At 46.3% G+C, this 20063-nt stretch overlaps 1 long non-coding RNA gene across 4 annotated transcripts in view; it reads left to right on the top strand.

The window, feature by feature from the left end:
• LOC112580196 overlaps positions 1-19650 on the top strand; it is a 200979-nt gene extending 181329 nt beyond the window's left edge. For all 4 annotated transcript variants that reach the window (XR_006546283.1, XR_006546282.1, XR_006546284.1 and 1 more), the window contains 2 exons: positions 3887-4068; positions 19002-19650. This is a non-coding gene — a long non-coding RNA (uncharacterized LOC112580196). The remainder of the gene's footprint in view (positions 1-3886; positions 4069-19001) is intronic.
• Positions 19651-20063: the final 413 nt, after the last annotated feature.

Here is a 20063-nt window from a genome sequence, read left to right as displayed (position 1 = left end):
TTGCCATTCCCTTCTCCAGGGAAATTATCTGTATTTGTCAGCAAATGTTTTCTGTAAAGGGTCAGATAGTAAGTGGGCCTTGTGGGATGTATGGGCTCTGGTAAAATTGCTCAGTCCCACCACTGTTGTGGCACAGAAGCAGCCAGAGATAGGAGGCAAATAAGTGGGTGTGGCTGAGTGCCAGTTAAACTTTATTTACAAAACAGGTCACGGGCCTTGTTCTGCCTACCATGTATAGTTTGCTGCAATAGATGATAAGCTCCATTAGAATAGATCCTGTTTTCTTTACTCTTTCTATTTTATTGTTTTTTACTGTTATCTTAGTGCTGAGAACTTGGTGCTAAGCACTTTGCACACACAAGGTATTTGACATAAATTAAGCAAGAGAAGTAAAGGAATGTCATCCATTAAATTGGGAAGTTTTTGAAAGACGGGGTCCATCTACACAGTGATCAACATGAATAGGTGTTGAATAGATGAGTGAGCTACAGGAACACCTTCCTCCTGAGACTTCCTCCTGGTTGGTGCCTCTGGTGGGTGGGCAGGAACCAGGCAGGTCCAGGCCAGCCTTGTTATCCTGTCCTATTGCAGCTGCCTCCTCGGCAGGCTGAGTCGAGCATGAGGAACCAATAAGAGAATTACAGGCAGGCCCCACGGCCAGCTCGGTGACAGCCTGCTGCAATCTTGCAGAGCAGCAGTCCAGTCCAGGGAACTCGGCAGCGGAAATGGCCATTAAAGTGAAACACGCCTGCCTGTCAGAGAGAAGCAGTGACCACAGAAGCCCGATCGCCACCGTCAAAGCGCCTGTCAGCGCCAGCCTGCTTGTTAAGTTTCTGGGGCCCACCTTCCTGAGCAAGGGTCAGCCAATTGGCTCTGACAAGCTGGGCCCTGGCGTTTGGTGGGGCCTGTCAGCTGAGATCCAGAGGTGAAGCGGGTGCTGCTTTGGAAACGGGGGCCTGACAAGTACCACCAGATCAAGATGAGACGGAGAAAGGGTGGGGGTGCTGAGCTGGGGGGCTCCGGGCAGCGGGGCCTCCCCCAGGAAGGAAGCGGCTTTGCTTCTGTGTCGTGTCAACTTTGCTGTCGCTGGACAGTTGGCGAGATTTCAGACAGATCACCGCCCCTTTGGGAAGCCCGAATGCCTTGGCAGACAATTTCAGGCCTTGATTTGATTGATAAATCCTTTGTGACGGGAGGGGATGAAACAGGCCCCCAGTTTGGTACATACAAATAGGAAATTAGCTGGCAAAGTTGTCAAAGATAATTAACTTTCCGATTCTGCGGGTCTATTCAGGTTGACATCCTGAAATTATTTAGAAATGCACATGTCAACGCTCTGACAGAATCTGCGGCTGATCAGATAAACAGATTTGGAGATGTTTGATTGTAAAATGATGTAAGCGCTTAGCCGGTGTTTTATCACTGCGAGTTTCCGATTGCCGCTGTGGCTGATGTTCAGGGAGAGGGTTTGGTGGCTAGGGGTGGGTGGGGGCCACGGGTGTAGGGGTGGAGAGATTGAACAGGACGCACCAAGTACAACAGACTTGCCTTCTCAGTTTACTCTCGATGAGTCGAGAAACTCCTAACCTTCAATTCAAACACAGTTAACCTTGGACTCAACCCAAGGACTCCTCTCCAGCCCTCAACCCCCAGTACGAAGGAGAGTTTTCCAAAGGATTTGGCAGCAGGCACGTGGTTCCTCTGTCAAACCCAGTCTTGGCCCCACAAGTACAGGGTGCAAAATCACCTAGAATCGCTGCCGTTTCTTATTCATCCCGAGTCTGGGTAGATGACTGGCTTGTCATTGTTGCTGTTAGTTGCTCGGTTGTGTCCAGCTCTTTGTGACCCCGTGCACTGCAGCCCGCCAGGCTCCTCTGTCCATGAGATTCTCCAGACAAGAATACTGGAGCGGGTTGCCATTTCCTTCTCCAGGAGATCTTCCCAGCCCCAGGATTGAACTCACACCTGCTGCATTGCAGGCAGATTCTTTAGCGCTGAGTCACCAGGGAAGCCCAGATCACTGGGTCACAGGCTATTAAGAGCAGAGAACACCTTTTCAGCATTTCCATCTTGTTACTGCAAATTGCTTCTTTAAAAGACCAGTTCGGAGCCAAATTCTTTCAATGAAGAAATTCCTTCCTCCAAGTGAGTGAAGATGAACGAGAACTAACATTGACTGAGCACCTACTCTGACAGAGGTCAAGGTGGACACTGTATTGTGTCATTTGCTTCTTGTAACATTTTTAATTTCCATAGTAGATAAGTCTTTATCGTTTGCCTGGTGAGAAAATAGATACTCAGAGAGGTTAGCTCAGCTACTGAGGTAGGCCAGCTATCTAAGAAGTGAAATTTGGACTTGAGCATGGTTTGGCTACTTCTGCTCTTGCCCCACCATGCTTTTCTGGTTAGTAGAATTGTAGGCTCTCAGATGGATGCCTGCCAGTGCAGGAGATGCAGGAAATGTGTGCTCTATCCCTGGGTTGGGAGGATCCCCTAGAGTAGGAAATGGCAACCCACTCCAGTATTCTTGTCTGGAAAATTGCCTGGACAGAGGGGTCTGGCAGGCTATAGTCTGTGGGGTCACAAAGAGTAGGACATGACTGAGCAACTGAGAACGCACACATGCAGACTCTCAAATAGAAAGGATTCTGAAGGTCATAGAGATCAGGGTTCAGCAACCCAGAATCCATGGGCCAAATCCAGCACTTGTTTTTGAAAGGCCTACAAGCTAAGAATGTTGTTGTTTTTTGTTTTGTTTTTTTTTTTTGCATTTTTAAATGGTTGGGGAAGAAAGAAAAATAATGTTTCATGACAGGAAAACTACATGAAGTTAAAATTTGAATGTCCATAAATAAATTTTTTTGAACATAGCCTCACTCATTCATTTATGTATGTCTATGACGGCTTTTGTGCTATATTTGCAGAACTCCATAGTTGTAACAGAGACCATATAGCCTTCAAAGCTGAGAATATTTACTGCTTGACCCTTGACAGAATACATTTGCTGACCCCTGGTTCACTGGTGTCTCAGTGAGAGCTTATTGAGCTGGCAAAATTATTTGCACTGGCAAAATTCTCAGCAGGTATTATCTATCTTAACTACTCAAGGGGGGTGCTCATAGGTGAAGAGATGATAGGTTCAGAGAGGTTCAAAAGCTGGTCAGGCTAACTCAGTAGAGCCAGGATTCATGGCCTGAGTTCACACTCAAAGCAATGCACTCAGTTCCCTTATTTTATTGCCATTTCGCTGTAATTCACATTACCTGGATGTAGCTTGAGACACAATGGTGATTACCACTGAGGTGGGCAGAGTAATGGCCCCCAAAGATGTCCTCATCCTAATTCCCAATACTGTGAATACCCTCCATGGCACAAGCGACCTTGCAGGTATTATTAGGGATCTTGAAATGAGAAGGTGGTTCTGGATTATCCAGATGGGTTTAAGGACAAGAAGGAGGCAAGGAGGTCGAAGAAAAGGAAGGAGACAGGGTGATGGAAGCAGAGGCTGGAGTACTGTGGGGCCACGAGCCAAGGGATACAGGTGATCCTAGAAGCCGAAGAACAGAGGAGGTGTATTCCCCTCTGACCTGAACGGCACGAGGATATGTTTGTGTTGCTCTAAGATGCTAAGGCTGTGGTCATTTGTTACAGCAGCCACAGGAAGCTAATATACGCTTCCAGCATCCTTGGCTTCAAGCTGCTCAATGTGGTAAAGGACCCCACCCATCAACAGAAGCAGATTTCAAAGAAAAATCTGTACTGCAAGTGTTAAAAATAAATAACTTCTTGGGGGTGGGATCAGTCTAGAGGCCTTCCTAAGAAGGGGGTTAGAGGGCTTGCAGTGCTGCAGAGCTGTGTCTTCAAGGAGGTCCTTTCTTCATTCCAGTTTCTGCGGCTGGATGCTGGCGTCTCCCAGGATCAGCTGCATGATGTAAAGAAACAGAAGAGAAGAATCAGAGGCAGAAGGACAGATGTCTGTCGTGCGTTTGTCTCAGCAACTCACACAGCACTTCTGAGGCTAAACTCGGGCTTTCTGGCACGTGACCTAACCTGATACCATGCTCCTTGGTGAGTTTTCTCCTCCTGTTTACGGAGGAGCTGAGCTTCTGCAGAGGGGAAACCAGAATCTCGCCTGCATTTTATTAGTATTGTGACCATTTGCAAATTAATTTGGAAGGCAATATAATTTACCTCTTGCATAGAATTCAGTTTTGATTACCACCATGTCACTGAATTTCCTGCTTTCATGAAAGCTCTTATTATGAGAAATTAAGATACCTTCCTCCTTCATCCAAATAAAATAAACATATGGCTGTGGGATGCTGTTGAATTAAAAAATATCATTTAATCCAGGGAAGATAATTATTTGAAAGAAACTGGAGAGGAGAGACTCAATCTAGGGTTTGAATGTTGACATGAAATTGTGAAGGCTATTTTCACTCATCACTGACTTTTAATAGCACTTTGTACAGAGTAATTTCCAGCATAAAGCTTGTTAATGTGATATTGGTTATTTCAGAATCATGTCAGGGAGTCGGAGCCATTCCCCAGACCACTGTTGGGGTGTCCCGGTATGTGGGCCTAGGTATTTAAGAAGTGGTACTTAATGACACATTGCCTTGCCTCTCAGTTGACTTTATTTTCTGTAGTCATGCTTTGTTCAAAATGGCATTTGGGAAGAGAGCAGAAAAATTAGCTTCTGTAGACATATTGAGTATATGCCAGTCTGTATTATATGAAGGGTGTGTATGTATGGGGCACGGATAGATTTGAGAGAGTGGTCTTGGCTTTCCATGCTGGCCCGTGTGCCCTGAGTTTTGTTACGGTCCCTGTCACACATGTCTGTGGAACTTAGCACTTGGAGGCATACCCTGCCTGATTTCCAGCCTCCAGTTGAGTGCTCTGTCTGGCCCCAGGAGCCCCCTCTGTCAATTTTGAAGCAAGCTGGAAATGTTTAGGAGCACGAGTCCTCAGTCAACAGCTCACCTGAACTGGTGGGGAGAGAGAGAGAATGCCTCTCCTGGGACGAGGGTGGGAAGCTTGGACATCTCATGGCTCTTCTGCTGCCCTCCCAGTGTTACCCAGAGAGAGCCCGGTTGCCCTCAGTGGTAATGTGTGTGAGCTTCCATGCTTTGCAGCTTCTGTCCCTTTCTCATCCCTGTCTCTTACTTCTTGGCTGGTTTTTTCCTGTAATTGCCTCCAAAACAAACCACTTGCACCCAAATCCTTGTCTTGTTGTCCTTTGGTGGGGAAACCAGTTCAAAACAATCATTATTCCAATGAGTTCATTCGCTTATTTATTAAACCCTGGTTGGGAGCCTGTTCAGAGCAGGCAGCTGAGAACCACGTAAGACCCCTGCCTGGAGGAACACAAACCCTATCAAGCAGACAGATGTTAAACAAGCAAACAGACACAGAAAGGCTAGTTTTTTCAGGTTGTACCTCCGTGTCCTGCTGGAAATAAACAGGGCTGAGGGAGAGTGATTGATGGGAGAAGATTTTCATAGAGTGGTCGGGACAGTGACTAAGGCCTGGAGGACGGGAGGGAGCCAGACGTGCCTCAATGAGGGCTGTGTTGGAGATCAAGGAGCGCAAAGGAGGAGGGTGGGCCTGGAGTGCTGAGGACAGGGAGAGATGGGGTCTGACCAGAGGGATGACCCTGATAGGCTCTCTAGGCCCCCGTGGGCTGTGTTAAGATCTTACACTTCAAGGAAAACAACGACTCAAGTTGCTGAAAAAATCGTTAGGCCAGATGATCACTGTTGCTGATAAAGGGTAACAGGGCTTAACAGTAATGATGAGGGTGAGCGGCAAGCCTGTAATACTTGCTGTGAACTTAAGGCCACCCATTGGACACAGAGCTCCATACCTTGTAAGACCTCACTTTAATACTTCGAGCAAAGCATTAAGTTGGGGTGTTTGTCATCCCTGTTTACTTGATGAGAAAATGTCAGACAAGGGAGTTTGGCTAGCTTACCTACAGCTGAGTAGGTTACGTGGGCTTGAGATTTGAACCTAGATCTCTCTGGCTCCTGAACTAATGCTGTTCCCATTGTTAAACCACACTGACATCTTTGCTTTATTAAAAACACTGCTTAAAAATCATTAATAAGCAGTAAGTTACCAATAAGACTCTTTGTGACCCCTTGGACTGTAGCCCATCAGGCTCTTCTGTCCATGGGAGTCTCTAGGCAAGAATACTGGAGTGCATTGCCATTTCCTTCTTCAGGAGATCTTAAAGAGTTGGATATAACTGAAGGGACTTTGCACACATGCGCACACCAATAAAAAAATTAGCCTGAGATCTTTTGATTCAGTGAAGAGAATCAGGTTATGAACTTAACTGCTCTATAATTTACATGTTTCCTGTTCAATGAAAGTATTAACATATTTTGATCATTCTACATCAAGCTTTGTGTCAAGCTTCTTCTCTGCTCTTGTTCTATTTGTTGTGCTTAAAAGCCTCGATCCCTGGGGGGAAGGGGGGGCGGTGTGGGTAGAGTACCCTGCAGATACAGTGGCTGACTGCCATTGGCACGTTCATACACAGAAATTAAAAAAAAAAAAAGGAGGAAAATGCTTATCTCTGTTCTGGGTGCCTATCATTAGAAATGAACCTCTCCCCTCCTCTGGCTTGTATCTGTAGGATTTGCTTAATTAGAGAAAAGCTTTGCCCATCAACTGTAGGTGGTTAAAGTGGTTCAATAATTTCCTAACAACCCTTATCATTTGCCAATAGAAAGAGAAGGAAGAGGTGTGAATATAAACAGAGGAATATGTTTATTACTCTCTAAACTCCTCCACCTACAATTGATAAGCAATTTAGTTCTTTCTTAGCTTGTTTAGCTAGAGAAATGGTCACTGGCTCCCAGGGAAAGCCTTCGACTGGGACGATGGGATGTAGTGTGGAATCCTGGGGATGTCAGGGAGTCTATTAAAGTCTGGAATACTTGCTGGATTAATATTAGCAATTCTGTTTGGATACGCTTTGAATTTTATCTTAACAATATTGACTTCAGTAGCTAAGTCAACTCAATCAAGTTGATTTTATTATTTCAATTGACAGGACCTCTTAACTCATTTAAAAAATAATTGTTGAGGACCTACTATATGCTGAACACAGATGATATAACCATGAACACAACACAGAAGGTACCTACTGCTGTGGAGCTTTGGTGCAACAGGGGTTTCACACAAATAAATAAATCCCCAAACATCAGGTATACACATGAGTTATGATGCTAAAACATAGTGGAGTAAAGAGACTGGGGGCGGGGAGGGGGGCGTCCTCAGAGAGTGGCCAGGAAAGGTATCCTGAAGAACTCACAATCAGCTGAAATCTGAGTGTCCGGCATGTCACTATGTAAAGATGTGGGAGAAGAGCTTTTCAGAGACGGGAATGTGTAGATAGTACCAAGATGGGAATGAACTTAGTGTTTTTAAAGGTCAGAAATAAAGCCACGTGACATGAGCTGAGTAACCAAGGGGGAGGGAGGCAGAAGGAGATGTTGCCAGTAGACAGGGTGAGGATTGTATACCAAACTGTATACGGTTTTGGAAATCATTAGATGGTTTTTGTCAGACTCATAACATGACTGGATATTCTTCTTTAAAAAGATCATTCCAGTTACTTTAAGACAGCAAGACCAGAACCAAGAGGACCAGCCAAGGAACTATGGTGGCTGTTGGAGAAGAAACACTGGTGTCTGGCATCAGACAGCAGACGATATGGAGGGACCAGTGAGTGGGTTTGGAAAAGGTTTTTGTGTCATACAATAGAAAATCTCTCTATAGTGGTTTAAACACAAAAGGCTTATTCTCACAAGTAAAAGAATTGGAGCTCGACAATCCAAGGCTGGTATGGCAGCATTATGAAATCACCAAGGGACACTGGCTCCTTCTGCCTTGAAGCTCTACTCTTTTTAGCCTGCTGCCCCATGGTCCAAAATAGCTATAGAAGCTCCAGCCATTATACATATATTCTAGGCCACAAAAAAGTAGAAGGCCAGACCCCTTCTTCTTAAAGGTCATTTTTGGAAGTAGGCACCCACACATCTGGTTATAATTCATTGTCATATGTCTATACCTTGCTTCAGGGGAGGCTGGGAAAGTAGTCTATTTGTAGAATGACATTTGCGGAGAAATAGACAGTGGATATTAGCAATGATCTAGCATGCATGCGTGCTAAGTCACTTCAGTCATGTCCAACTCTTTGTGACCCCATGGACTATAGCCCACCAGGCTCCTCTGTCCATGGGATTCTCTAGGCAAGAATACTGGAGTGGGTTGCCATGCCCTTCTCCAGGGGACCTTCCTGACCCAGGGATCGAACCTGTGTCTCCTGTAGCTACTGCATTGCAGGCAGATTCTTTACCGCTGAGCCACAGGGGAAGCCCTAAGGATCTAGCACTAACCTAGTTTACTTGCCCAAGACCACGTAACTTAAAACAGGTGCGAGGGGCTGAGACCTAAATTTTACTATTATTTGTTCTCTTATTTTCTGCCTTTCCTATACTCAGCTTTTCTATTATCTTCACAGTTGAGAAAATGACTAGTTTTTTTCTCAAACACCCTGTCAGAGCTATTTATTTTCCCATTTTTAGCACCAGGACCATTCTCTGAGTTCTGCAAAGTGTTATGGGGAACAGAAGAAAGGGAGAGTACTGATTTCAACCTTGCAATGCAATCACTCCCTGCTTCCATAAATCAGCAGGTTTTTAGGAGTCGGCAAGGAGAGTGCCATCTGATTTTTACACACTGATTCACGATAAAATCTGCACAGGGGCTTCTGGGGGTGCCTATTTCCCAAAAGGCTGAGGTAGCAGAAATCCATCTATTATATTAGGGGAGAAGGATTCACCCATTTAGAAGTAACTGCTAAATGCTGGTATAGAGCATTTTAACTTCCAATATCCATTTTTAATACAATTCGGTGGAGTGTATCTCTGCACGTGTCCTAAAACCCCCAGAGAGGATCCTTAATGACTTTTCTGCTATAAACCAAAGCTTCGTTTAAAAAATAACAGTGAACACTGGATCTCAGATCTCTTTCACTGACATGAATGTGTGGCTTCATGAAGTCCAGTAGCGGTAACTCCTCTTGCTCTTAGAAGAACCATCCCTTCTCCTCCCTGGGTAAATTCACACCCGCTGGATGGCATGACATGGCATTAGTGTGTGCGTGACTCTAGGGCCATACATGAGCATAAAGGCAAAGCATGGCTCACCGGGAACAGAGGCTGCGGTTGGCCCCGCCAAGTTTTGGGTCTCAGGTTTCCTCACCCCTCAAAGGAGGTTGGTTTAGACCATTTGGGATTTCCATGCTCCTGGGCAGGGCGAGGAGGTGGTGAGAACAGGGATCAGTAATCCTAAGCATGCAGTTCCATGACTGGGGTTCTCAGCGGGCATCTGTTAAGTGCGCTGCTTTAATGAAACATCCCTGCATGTGCCCTGCAGAGCAGGGGCTGCCTGGCCTGCGTGTTCTCATGAAGTGCTCTTGGTGGTCTGATGACATGGTGCCATCATGCATACTTTACAGTAGAGGAAACTGAGACTGAAGAGAGGCCAGTAGCTCATCCTCACTCTATTCTCTAGTGGGACCCAGATCGGAACTCAGGCATATGATGCCAATATATGGGCTTTCTTTCAGGAAAGCCAATTCATTACATGTATATTCAAAATAAATTAAGTTTTAAAACTTAGCAGCACTGAACATAAATAGATTGAACCATTTGGAATTGCCAATACTTGATAGTATTTGTGCTAAAAAAAAAGTCAATCCCATGTGGTTCAATGGGTAGATAAAGTAACCCATTGCAAAGTCATTGTACTCAATTTGGAGTTTGGCAAATACAATTACTGAAGGACTTCTGGTGTATGTAATTCTAATCCAGATGGGTATAGTACCCTCATCTAAAACCAGCAAGTAATGGCATTATCAAAAGACTTGGTCATTACTCCTTGCTAAATATCTATCATCTGCTTTCCTCTGTAAGGAAAGGGCTTAGAGAAGAAAGCCCTGTACCAGCTCCTACTCTGAGATCCAGTAATGCTATCTCATCAGAGATCAGAGTAGTACTTCCTAAGTGATGGGTCTCTTTATGTAATTTCTGTGGTTGCATTTCAGGAAAAAAATTTTTTTGTTGCTACAATGATTAAATTACAAAAGATAAAAAGATTTACGCCAAAGAAGTTTATTGCAAGAAGAGTCACAACATGTCTGTGATATTTCAACCTATATGGAAAAATAGGACTGGAGAACATATGAGGGTTGATTAGTGTCTGTGGAATGGAGCTGAGTTTTGTTATATTTCCTCCCTGCTTCTTTGCATTTTCACATACTTTCTAATTTTCCTGTCTTATATTACTCCATATGAGAGGAAAATCAAGTCAAATCCTCAAAAATGAAAGAAAACTCTTCAAAAATAGAATTTAAATATGGCAGGACAAAAAGATTAATGTGAAAAGAAAGTCTAATTCTGCCTTTTGAAGGAGAAAAATGTTGATTTGCTGAGAGAGGAGCTGAGCATGTCTACACAGGGAATGTGGAGAGTCAGGTAAAAGAAAGAAAACAGAAAGGATGGAACAGTGTGACGGTGAGCTGGGAGGATATGAGAAGAAAAGGAAAGCCAGGGTGGCCCAATGCAGATCTTCCCTGCAATGCCGCAGCCTCTAGGAGGGCTCCCTGAGCCCCCTGCCTCCCCACCCCCCACATATAGGGTGACCCTATAAACTGATCCTGTTTAACCAGGGCCTCCTGGTTTTAAGGCTGAAAAGTCCCAGTTCCTGGGAACCCGCTGGGGGAGGTCGGTCAGCACCTCTCCTCTCCCCTACTCTGCACAGTTGTAGCACAAGGTTACAGTTGTAACAAGTTAGCACAGTTGTTACAAGATGTGCCATTGCCTTGTCTCTTCAGTTTCCTGGTATCTATCTTCTCCCATCTGGCAGAAAATTTCAGGAAGACAAAAACCATCCCAGTGACTTGTATTTGTGGGTGTTGGTGGATTTATTGAATGAGGAGATGCGCTGGCCAGGCACGATTGGTCCAGGCTGAACATGTGTAAAGATGGAGCGGGGGCAGAAAGCCTGGTGTGTCAGGAGCTGAGAGTCTTCCCGCTCGGCCAGTGAGAGGTGTGCAGGCTGGAGCGAGGCCATGCTAGAGCGTTAGCATTCGGGGACCGTCACACCCTTTCACTGTCTGCTGAAAGCGCTGGACCTGCTGCCCACGGAAATGCTCAACAGTTGCACATTATTTCGCATATAGATTCAGAATTTTGGGCGAGAGTGGCATGACTACAGCCAGTGGTATGTATCTTGTAAACGAAGTTTTGTTGGCACATAGCCACAGCCATTCATCTACATATTGCCTATGGCTGCTTTCTTATTCAAGCACAGGATTGAGTGGTTGTAACACACAATGTGATGAACTTATGAAGTCTCAAATACACCTTTCAGCCCCTTACAGAAAAAGTTTGCCAGCTCCTAATCTGGGGAGCAGTTGAGAGCCTGGGGGTGGGTGGTGCCTAGACCCAGGTTAAACCCTTGCTGTAGACGTGAGAGAGCTACTGAAGGAAGTTAAAGATGACAGCAAAGTGGTTAGTCCCACTTTGGTTGGTATGGATGGTGTGGAAGGCAGGAGGCTGGGAGCAGGGACACCTTTGTGGTGATAGCCCAGAGGAGAGGCGGTAAAGTCTGAATGAGGCCGGGGTTGAGGGGGGGGGAGTGGCCAGCAGAGATTTCCACATGCCTACCTCACCAGCTCTGCTTGGTTCTCTACACCCTCAACTCGGCCCTGGCCGCCCACACCCCGGGCAGTTCTAGTCTGCTCTTGACAATGAGCTGCTGCTGGGTTCCATACAGATACTGTCAGATCAGCCCTCTAAGGCTCATTACTGGCAACGCGCAGAGCTCTAAGCAGGGAATGCACTCATCCACTTCTGCTTTGTGCAGTGTTGGCTTTAAAAAGATCTAAACCCAAAACTTGGTGAAAAAAGGATCTAAAACTCCCTGGGGTTCACCCAGCAAGTCAAAGAGCAAGCGCTTACTGTTGGCATTCAAAACAGCCGCTGCCTCTGAAGTGAGAGGTCTTGAAGGGTCTGCGTTGGCACAAAATGAGGGTGTGATGAGGTCTCCCTGGTCACCACCTCATCCACAATGCTGGGAGGTGTACCCTCAAAACTGCCCCCCCCACCAGGGACCACCCGCTCTTCCCGCTCACAATGTCAGGGTTCAGGGGCCACATTTGGAGGTGGGATCCTGGGTGTGAGAGCTCATTGCTGCACTGGCCCTCACTTTTCTCCGCCTCCACCTGGAAGAACTTGTGCTGTTACTGCCATAAGCAGTGTGCTCAAGGAACCTCTCGGCTAGTGCCAGGCAGCTGTGGGAACCAGGGGTGTTCTCAAGGATGACAAGGTGAGCAAAGAGCTGCGAGGGGGAACTGCACTGAGCCATGCCTCAGTGTGGATGCACCTCCAAGACATTCTGCCAAGTGAAAAAAAAAACCAGTCACCAAAGACCACAGATTGTGTGATCGCATTTATGTGAAATGTCAGAATAGGCAAATCTGTAGAGACAGAAAGCAGATGAATGCTTGCCAGCAGCTGGAAGGAGTGAGCGGTGAGCGGGGAATGAGCGCTTAATTGGTCTGGGGTTTTCCTTTGGAGTTGATGGAGACATTTTGAAACTGGACGGAGGAGATGAACAGCATTGTGACTATACCCGATGCCACAAAACCGTTCCCTTTAAAGTGGCTGATGTTATGTTGTGTGAATTTCCCTTCAGTAAGTCATTTCAGGAAGGAAGAGGAGCAGGGGGAGGAGGAGGAGGCGGCAGGACGTGGCACCTGGGGGACTCCGTCCTGCAGCCGAGCAGCTGTCTCCGTGTTGATGGCCATGCTACCCGTCCTCCCATCGCTGGTTTCTCTCTGTGCCCTGCTACCACGTGCCGCTGGCTGGCCTCCAGAGTTCTCACATTTCCCTGTTCTTTTCCTGTCTCACCGTCATCCCCTTCCTCTAGGACCTTCATCCCCCAGCCCAGGAAATGCCCTCTCCCCCTGCCTCCAGGCTCCTTGCCTCCACCCTGCACCCCTCCACCCACCCCTGGCCATAGCGTTCCTCCTATAGCACGTCTCGCTGCTGGGCCCCGTGTCTTCTCTAGCTCCCTTCCTTTGGTAGGAAGGAGCCTGGTGTGGCAAACTGAAAAAGACCCTGGACTTGGCTTCGGATGCTCCAGAGCACCCTGGTTCCGACCTTGACTAGTGACCCATGAGGGTGTCTAAACACAGGTTCTATCTCGTTTCTCCCTTTGGTTGCACAGTGGCAATGACAGTCCATCGTGGGATTTGGTGATAAAAATGAGATTGCATGTGGCCCAGAGTTACTGAGCATTGGCCCAGGCCAACCTTGGACTAAGGACATCATTTGAGTCTTCTCAAATAATAGAAGACTGCATTCAACCCGCGACTGTGTGTATATTTGATCCATCTGAGGAGCCTGGTAGGCTGCAGTCCATGGGGTCTCTAAGAGTCAGACACGACTGAGCAACTTCACTTTCAGTTTTCACTTTCATGCATTGGAGAAGGAAATGGCAACCCACCCCAGTGTTCTTGCCTGGAGAATCCAGGGACGGGCTGCCGTCTGTGGGGCTGCACAGAGTCGGACACGACTGAAGCGACTCAGCAGCAGCAGCAGCTCTGTCATCATCACTCTAAAGTCACCTGCAGTGTGCTCCAGTGCTCTGCCTTTTTGCTTTTATTCTGTGCACGATAGATCAGTTTACCACCCGTACCTGTGTGTGCGTGATGGCTTCACACCATTGTCTGGACGGTCCCCTCTACGGGGAGCTCCCACTCTTCCCTCAGAGTCAGGCCACTTGTACTATCTCTAAATAGCATAGTTTTCCTCCAGGAAGGTCTGAGAGGACTGAGGCTGTTTTCCCAAAGATTCCTCAGACTCAAGCTGGATCTTCAAAAGTTGAGTAGCCACAGAGAGCTGAGAGAGACAGAGACGCCCAGATCTTTTAGTCCTTGATGCTGAGCCTCCAGCAGAAATTTACCCCACACTTGCAGCCACGTGGTCCAGAGTGGTCCCATGAGAAGGCTCGTCCTGATTGGCCAAATTTTAATCATGCAAACCTTTTGCATTCACATATTTTACAAAGGCCTTAATCTTTGGTTAAAGTGCCAGTCGTGGGTGGGGCGTTTCTTGTAAACGCCCATGACTCTTCTGAGGGTGTCCGTATGCTCATCTTTAGTGTGGCTGATCCTGGCTCTTGACTCCCTGCCCTGGAACAGACCCGCTTCTTTCATTGGTCCAGAAACTTGGCTGCTGCTGGACAGCGTCTCCTTTTCCTCTGATAACTCAGGTTGTGTCCAGGAGGCCTCATGGCGTGGGAGGTCTGTAAGGAGGCAGGAAACTGACGATTGTTTTCTGATCGCTTGACAAAGAATATGACTTTCCAAATACCCAAAGAAGAACAGATTTCTTCCCTCCCTTCATCCATCTCTTTATTCTAATCCCAGTCGTGGAACTGGCTGACAGGGAGCATAGAGGCCCCAAGTCTTGGCTGAGATGGTATGAACAGTGCTCGGTTTACTGATTCCTTGAATAAATGTTTATTCAGCACATACTCTGTGTCAGGGATTTTGCTAGGTGTTGGAATGTGAGGTGAAACACATGGACATGGTCACAGCCCTCTCAAGGTTTATCACGTAACAGGAATGACAAATACGGGATTACCAGCAGACATGTTGATCCCAGTGGCAGAAACAGGAGCGTGAAACGAAGGCACTTCCCTGGTGAGGAGCGGTCTGGAAGGCCCCCTCTGGTAGTCCTGGTGGAAGCTGAGACCTGAAAAATGGAGAAGCATGAATATGGGGGAGTGTTACCAGCCACCAGACAAGACACAGAGAGGCTCAGAGAAAGAGGCCACTCGACACATCCCAGGAAGCGACAAGGCATCATCATGGTTGGAGTGGATGGAGAGCTCTACTGGGTTTCTGAGGATGGCGGGGAGGAGAATAATGAGAAATGAGGCTAGAGAATGTTGCTGGGCCTGACATCCAAGTGCCTCCCGGGCCCCAGGGCGCCCAGAGAGTCTCTTCTGCACAGGGTTATGGTAGGGCTGGAATGACAGGGCCCCCCTGAATTCTATCTCCCCGGCATTTAAGAGCAAGTTATTGCTACTCAGAACCCTAGTGTCTGCATCTACAAGGGGGCACAGTTGACCTGGTCATACATGGAGATAGGACTGGAGGTGGACACGTTTAGTTACCATGAGTTCAAGGCTTTCCTGGAGATGCTGATGCTGTGGCTGCTGCTCAGACCTGGCCCCTACGCCCCATCTGGCTTCAACCAGCAGGCACAGAGCCTGAAAGGCTGACCAGCAGGCAGGCAGCTCATCCACAGGCAGAATGCCTGTCATTTTTTTCTGACTTGGAGGAGAGGACTTGGGCACCAAACAGATGCAGACTAGGCTCTTGATGGTGTCATCTGTTCATTTTGTTCATCCAGTCACTCTCTCCAACATAACTTCTCAGCACCAGGGAAGCACTTGTCATGGTGAGCCAGACAGGCATTGACCCTTGCCACCCTCAGAGTTTACCATCTGATCAGGAAGAGAGAAATTAAACATTAAAGAGGTTCCTAGGTGACCGCAATGTGCACCAAGTTTGGGAACCAGCACTCTAGCCCAGCCCTTCTCACATGTCCACGTGCCTATGAATCAACTAGAGTCTTGGAAAAGACTTCTGATTTATTAGCTCTGGGATGGGACTGGAGTGTTTACATTTCCAGCAGGGCCTGGCGTGTCCTTTGCTGGGGTGATTTTACCTCCAGAGGACCTCAGTCAATGCCTGGAGATGCTTTCAGTTGCCAGAACTTGTGGTGAAGGAAGGTGGTGTTAGCAGCCAGTGAGTGCAGGTCAAGGATACTGCTACACATCCCGCAGTGCACAGGACAGCTTTCACAACAGAAAGATTTCTGGCCCCAAACGTCACCAGTGCCAAGGGCTGAGAATCCCTTTGCCAGGGTGAAGCTGATGCTGCTGTTCCCACTGACCACACTCCGAGGAGCAGCAGAGTCCCCTCCTCCAGCTCAGCCACCACTCTGGGCTAAGCTGTCCAAGAGCGACCAAGAATTCCTCACAAAGCAAGCCGACGTGGTGAGCAAAGATGAATTTTGTCTTTGGTTGGGGTTTTGGTGAAAGGCAGAGAGGATGTCACCAGCTCCAAATAATTGGTGTTAAGAGAAGCGGCCGTTTGAACGTGTGTAAGGATGTGGCACTGAGAAATCAAAAGGAAGCTCCCACGTTTCCATCGGGTTTAAGCAGCAAAGACAAAAGAACTAAAGAAGGCAAGCGCATGAATTATTAACAGGCCCGGGTGTGAAAGTGTGGTGCAAGCCTTTTTAACACTGTTTGAGATCAGGATGAGGAAAAATGGGCAGAGGCTTAATTGTTTCATTGACTTTTGCAGAGGAAACCCAGAGTCATCAAATACACACAGGGAGGGCAGAGGAAGAATTCATGCACAACACTCTCCTCCCTCACTTTTCTGTTGAGATTAATTTGTAATTTATGGCTCTAATGACCTGCCTGGTGATGGGGTTCAGATCTGGATGCAGGATTCATGGCACGGCCGCCCTCGCTCAGCTCTCCGAAGCCTTCCCTCCACCCCACTCCCCCCGCCCTCTTCAAGACCCCCGACATTTCTCATCCAGATGAGCGCCGTGGGCTCCCACATGGCTTTCCTGCATTTGCTCTGTCAGCCTTCCCTTCGAAGTGTCTCCACATGGTGGCCGACGGGAGGTGTCTCAAAAGAACAGCTGACCACTGCTGCCCAGGGGAAGCTGTTTAATGACACCTCAGGCTGTGGTCAGTTAAGTTTCCTAGGGTTCCCCTATTCTCTAGATCTGTGTTCTTCTAAGCATGATCCGTGGACCCTGCCGGGTCCCCAAGAGTCTTTCAGGGGGTCTGCAAGGTCTAAACTGTTTTCATAATATTAAGACATTACTTGCCTTTATCGCCGTGTTGACAGTTTCCCTGATGGCACAAAAGCCACGGTGGACGGCAGCGCTGGTGCCTTAGCAGGAGTCGAAGCAACAGCCTCCAGCTGTCATTGTGCCCTGCATGACTGTGCTCTCTGGATGACACAGAAGACAAGCAAATAAGTACACAAAGCAGTTTTCCCTTAAGAATGTCATAGATAAAGCAATACTAATGATTAATGGAATTAAATCTCAACTCTTGAATACACATCTTTTCATATTTTGTGTGATGCATGAGGAAGCATGCAGAAAGCACTTCCACTTCTGCTGCCTGGCAAAGCACAATGGTGGCCTCCGGGCAAAGCACTTGTGTGTTTGAGTTGTGAGCTCAACTAGCCACTTTCTTCATGCAACACCATTTCACTTGGAAGAGCAACTGACAGACAAATTATAATTATTCAGACTGAGGTATTTGGCAGATATTTTCTCAAAAACAAAAAAGATAGACCTGTCACTTCAAGGAAAACAAATGAGAGTATTTTTTGCCACTGTTAAAATGCAACCTTTCAAGTGAAAATTAGAATTTTGTACAACTTGTATCTGCAACTGCAAGCTTGACAGCATCCCAACACTTGAATAGTTCTGTGATGAGATTTATGGTATTAATATTGTGTGTGTGCTCAGTCATGTCCAACTCTGTGTGACCCCACCAGGTTCCTCTGTCTGTGGGTTTTTCCAGGAAAGAATACTAGAGAGGGTTGCCATTTTCTTCTCCAGGGGATCTTCCAGAGCCAGGGATCAAACCTGCATCTCTTTTGTCTCCTGCATTGGCAGGTGGATTCTTTTATCATGAGTGCCAGTAAATGTGAGTTTTTTAAAAAATGTGGTACAAGCAAAATATTAAAATATTTTAAAATCTGCATAACTCAGAGAATCTATATTTTCCAAATGAATTATTATGAATGGGTTCAAGAACCATTCAAAGTATGAGATGGAACCCTGGGTTTTAACTGGGTATAGTACAAAATAAATTATTGATAAGGTTTCAGATTCTACTATGCAACTAACCTTTAAGAAATACCTTTTGTTGAGTTTTGGTGTAGTATCAAACAAGACTACCCACAGTCACTTGGAAAAAACTATTATAATATTCTTCTCTATTTTTGTTACATGTCTATGTGAGTCTGGCTTTGCTTCATATTCTTTAACCAAAAATTAAATTATAACAGATTGAATGCAGAAGTCTATGTGAGAACCTAGCTGTCTTCTAAGCCAGACATTAAAGGGATTTGCAAAAACTGTTCAACAATGCCACTCTTCTCAGTAAATTGTTTTCTTAAATTGAAAACTATATTATTATTAAACAAAGCTGTGTTCCTTACATTGACATGAAATGGATTTAGTATTATTATTGCAAATAAGTAGATGAATATTAAAATTTCATCAGTTTGAATCTGTAAAGGGTAAATACTGATAGACATAATTCGCATAAACAAAAGCTGTTTGGGAACCTCAGTAGATTGTAAGTGTGTAAATGGGTCCCCAAGACCAAAAGTTTGAGATCTGCCATCCTGGAGCTTCACCCATGTCACCTCCGATCTTCTCTGTGCTCAGAACAATGTGCGACTCTTGTTTTTAACCTGTAATTTGGACCACCCTAGGGAGCCTTGCATTTCAGAGAGTGATCACATTACATTATGAGCTGAAGTTTCGCAGGGCTAAGGAATTTGGGAGTTTGGGAGACTTAATGAATTGCATCATGGAAAGCCATGCTGTGAAAAATAATACCAAACAGCTGGTGGGAACTGAATGCCCACCGAGAGCTGCCCTTGGGTGCGTCTGTCTTTCACCCTGAACTCACAGAACCTGTAACTATCAACCTTCCCGTGCAGCAGGAGCTGGGCTGGGCCACGTGTGGATTGCTTCTCAGTCAAGGGCCCTACAAAGGGCCCTTGCAAAGGATGGGTTGGATTCACTGTGTTGCCTCCTCAGAGTGACATCTTTTTTCTCCTTTCTCAGAGCTGACCTGAAAGTCACCATCAAGAGCCGAATAGGCTGGTTTCCCATGAGAATGCTGCCCCTTCCACAAGCCCACCTCCTCAGAGCTGCAGGCATTTTCAGGCCTCATTAAGCCTCCTCATGGAGTAAGTTGTCTTGGCCTGGACCAGATGGACTCCCTGAGGAGATTTGGCTAAAACATCTTCTCCTGAACGTCTGAAGCTCCCATGCTCACAGGCACCCATCTGTTCCTCTTGTAAATGCATCTCAGCCATTGTGTTTGGAATGATCTGGAATTTTCACTGCAAATGAAATATCCCTGCCCCATTTCCTCTGACACCCAATTCCCACTTTCACGAGTGTTTGGTTTGCTGGGCAGACAGACTTCAGAGTGACAGTACTTTGGATTTTCGTGTCAGATTGTAGCACCTGAATCCTGCCATTCACCCTCCCGTTCTCCAGCCTCCTGAGTCAAGCTTGCTGTATGAATAAGGACAAAGACTAAATGGAAAATGCAGAAAGGCTTAGATGGAAATCCATTTCTCTTGGAATGCTATATAGTCCCCCTCTAGGGTTTTTTCTCTTTTGGATAATTTTGAACCAGTGGATTCGTTATATATGACTTTTTTTGACTGGCTTATTTCACTTAGTATAAAGTTTTCAAGACTGATCGTGTTGTAGCATATGTCAGTTCCTCAGTTGTTTTCATTGTCAAATAATATTCCTTGGTGATATAACACATTTTATTTATTCATCCATGAGTCGATAGACATTTGGCTGTTTGCCAGTTTGTGGCTCTAAGGATACTATGTTCATTCATGTAAAGGTTTTTGTGTGAACCTCAATTCTCAGCCCTCTTGGATGTATGTCTAGGAGTAGAATTGGTAGGTCTTATGGTGACTGTCACTTCATGGGAAATAGGTGGGGAAACAGTGGAAACAGTGTCAGACTTTGTTTTTGGGGGCTCCAAAATCACTGCAGATGGTGACTGCAGCCATGAAACTAAAAGACGCTTACTCCTTGGAAGGAAAGTTATGACGAACCTAGATAGTGTATTCAAAAGCAGAGACATTACTTTGCCAA

The sequence above is a fragment of the Bubalus bubalis genome, chromosome 18 (genome assembly GCF_019923935.1).
Source record: "Bubalus bubalis isolate 160015118507 breed Murrah chromosome 18, NDDB_SH_1, whole genome shotgun sequence".
Classification (NCBI taxonomy): Eukaryota; Metazoa; Chordata; class Mammalia; order Artiodactyla; family Bovidae; genus Bubalus; species Bubalus bubalis.
Note: the sequence above shows the minus strand (reverse complement) of the source record. Positions and strands in the feature narration are given on the sequence as shown.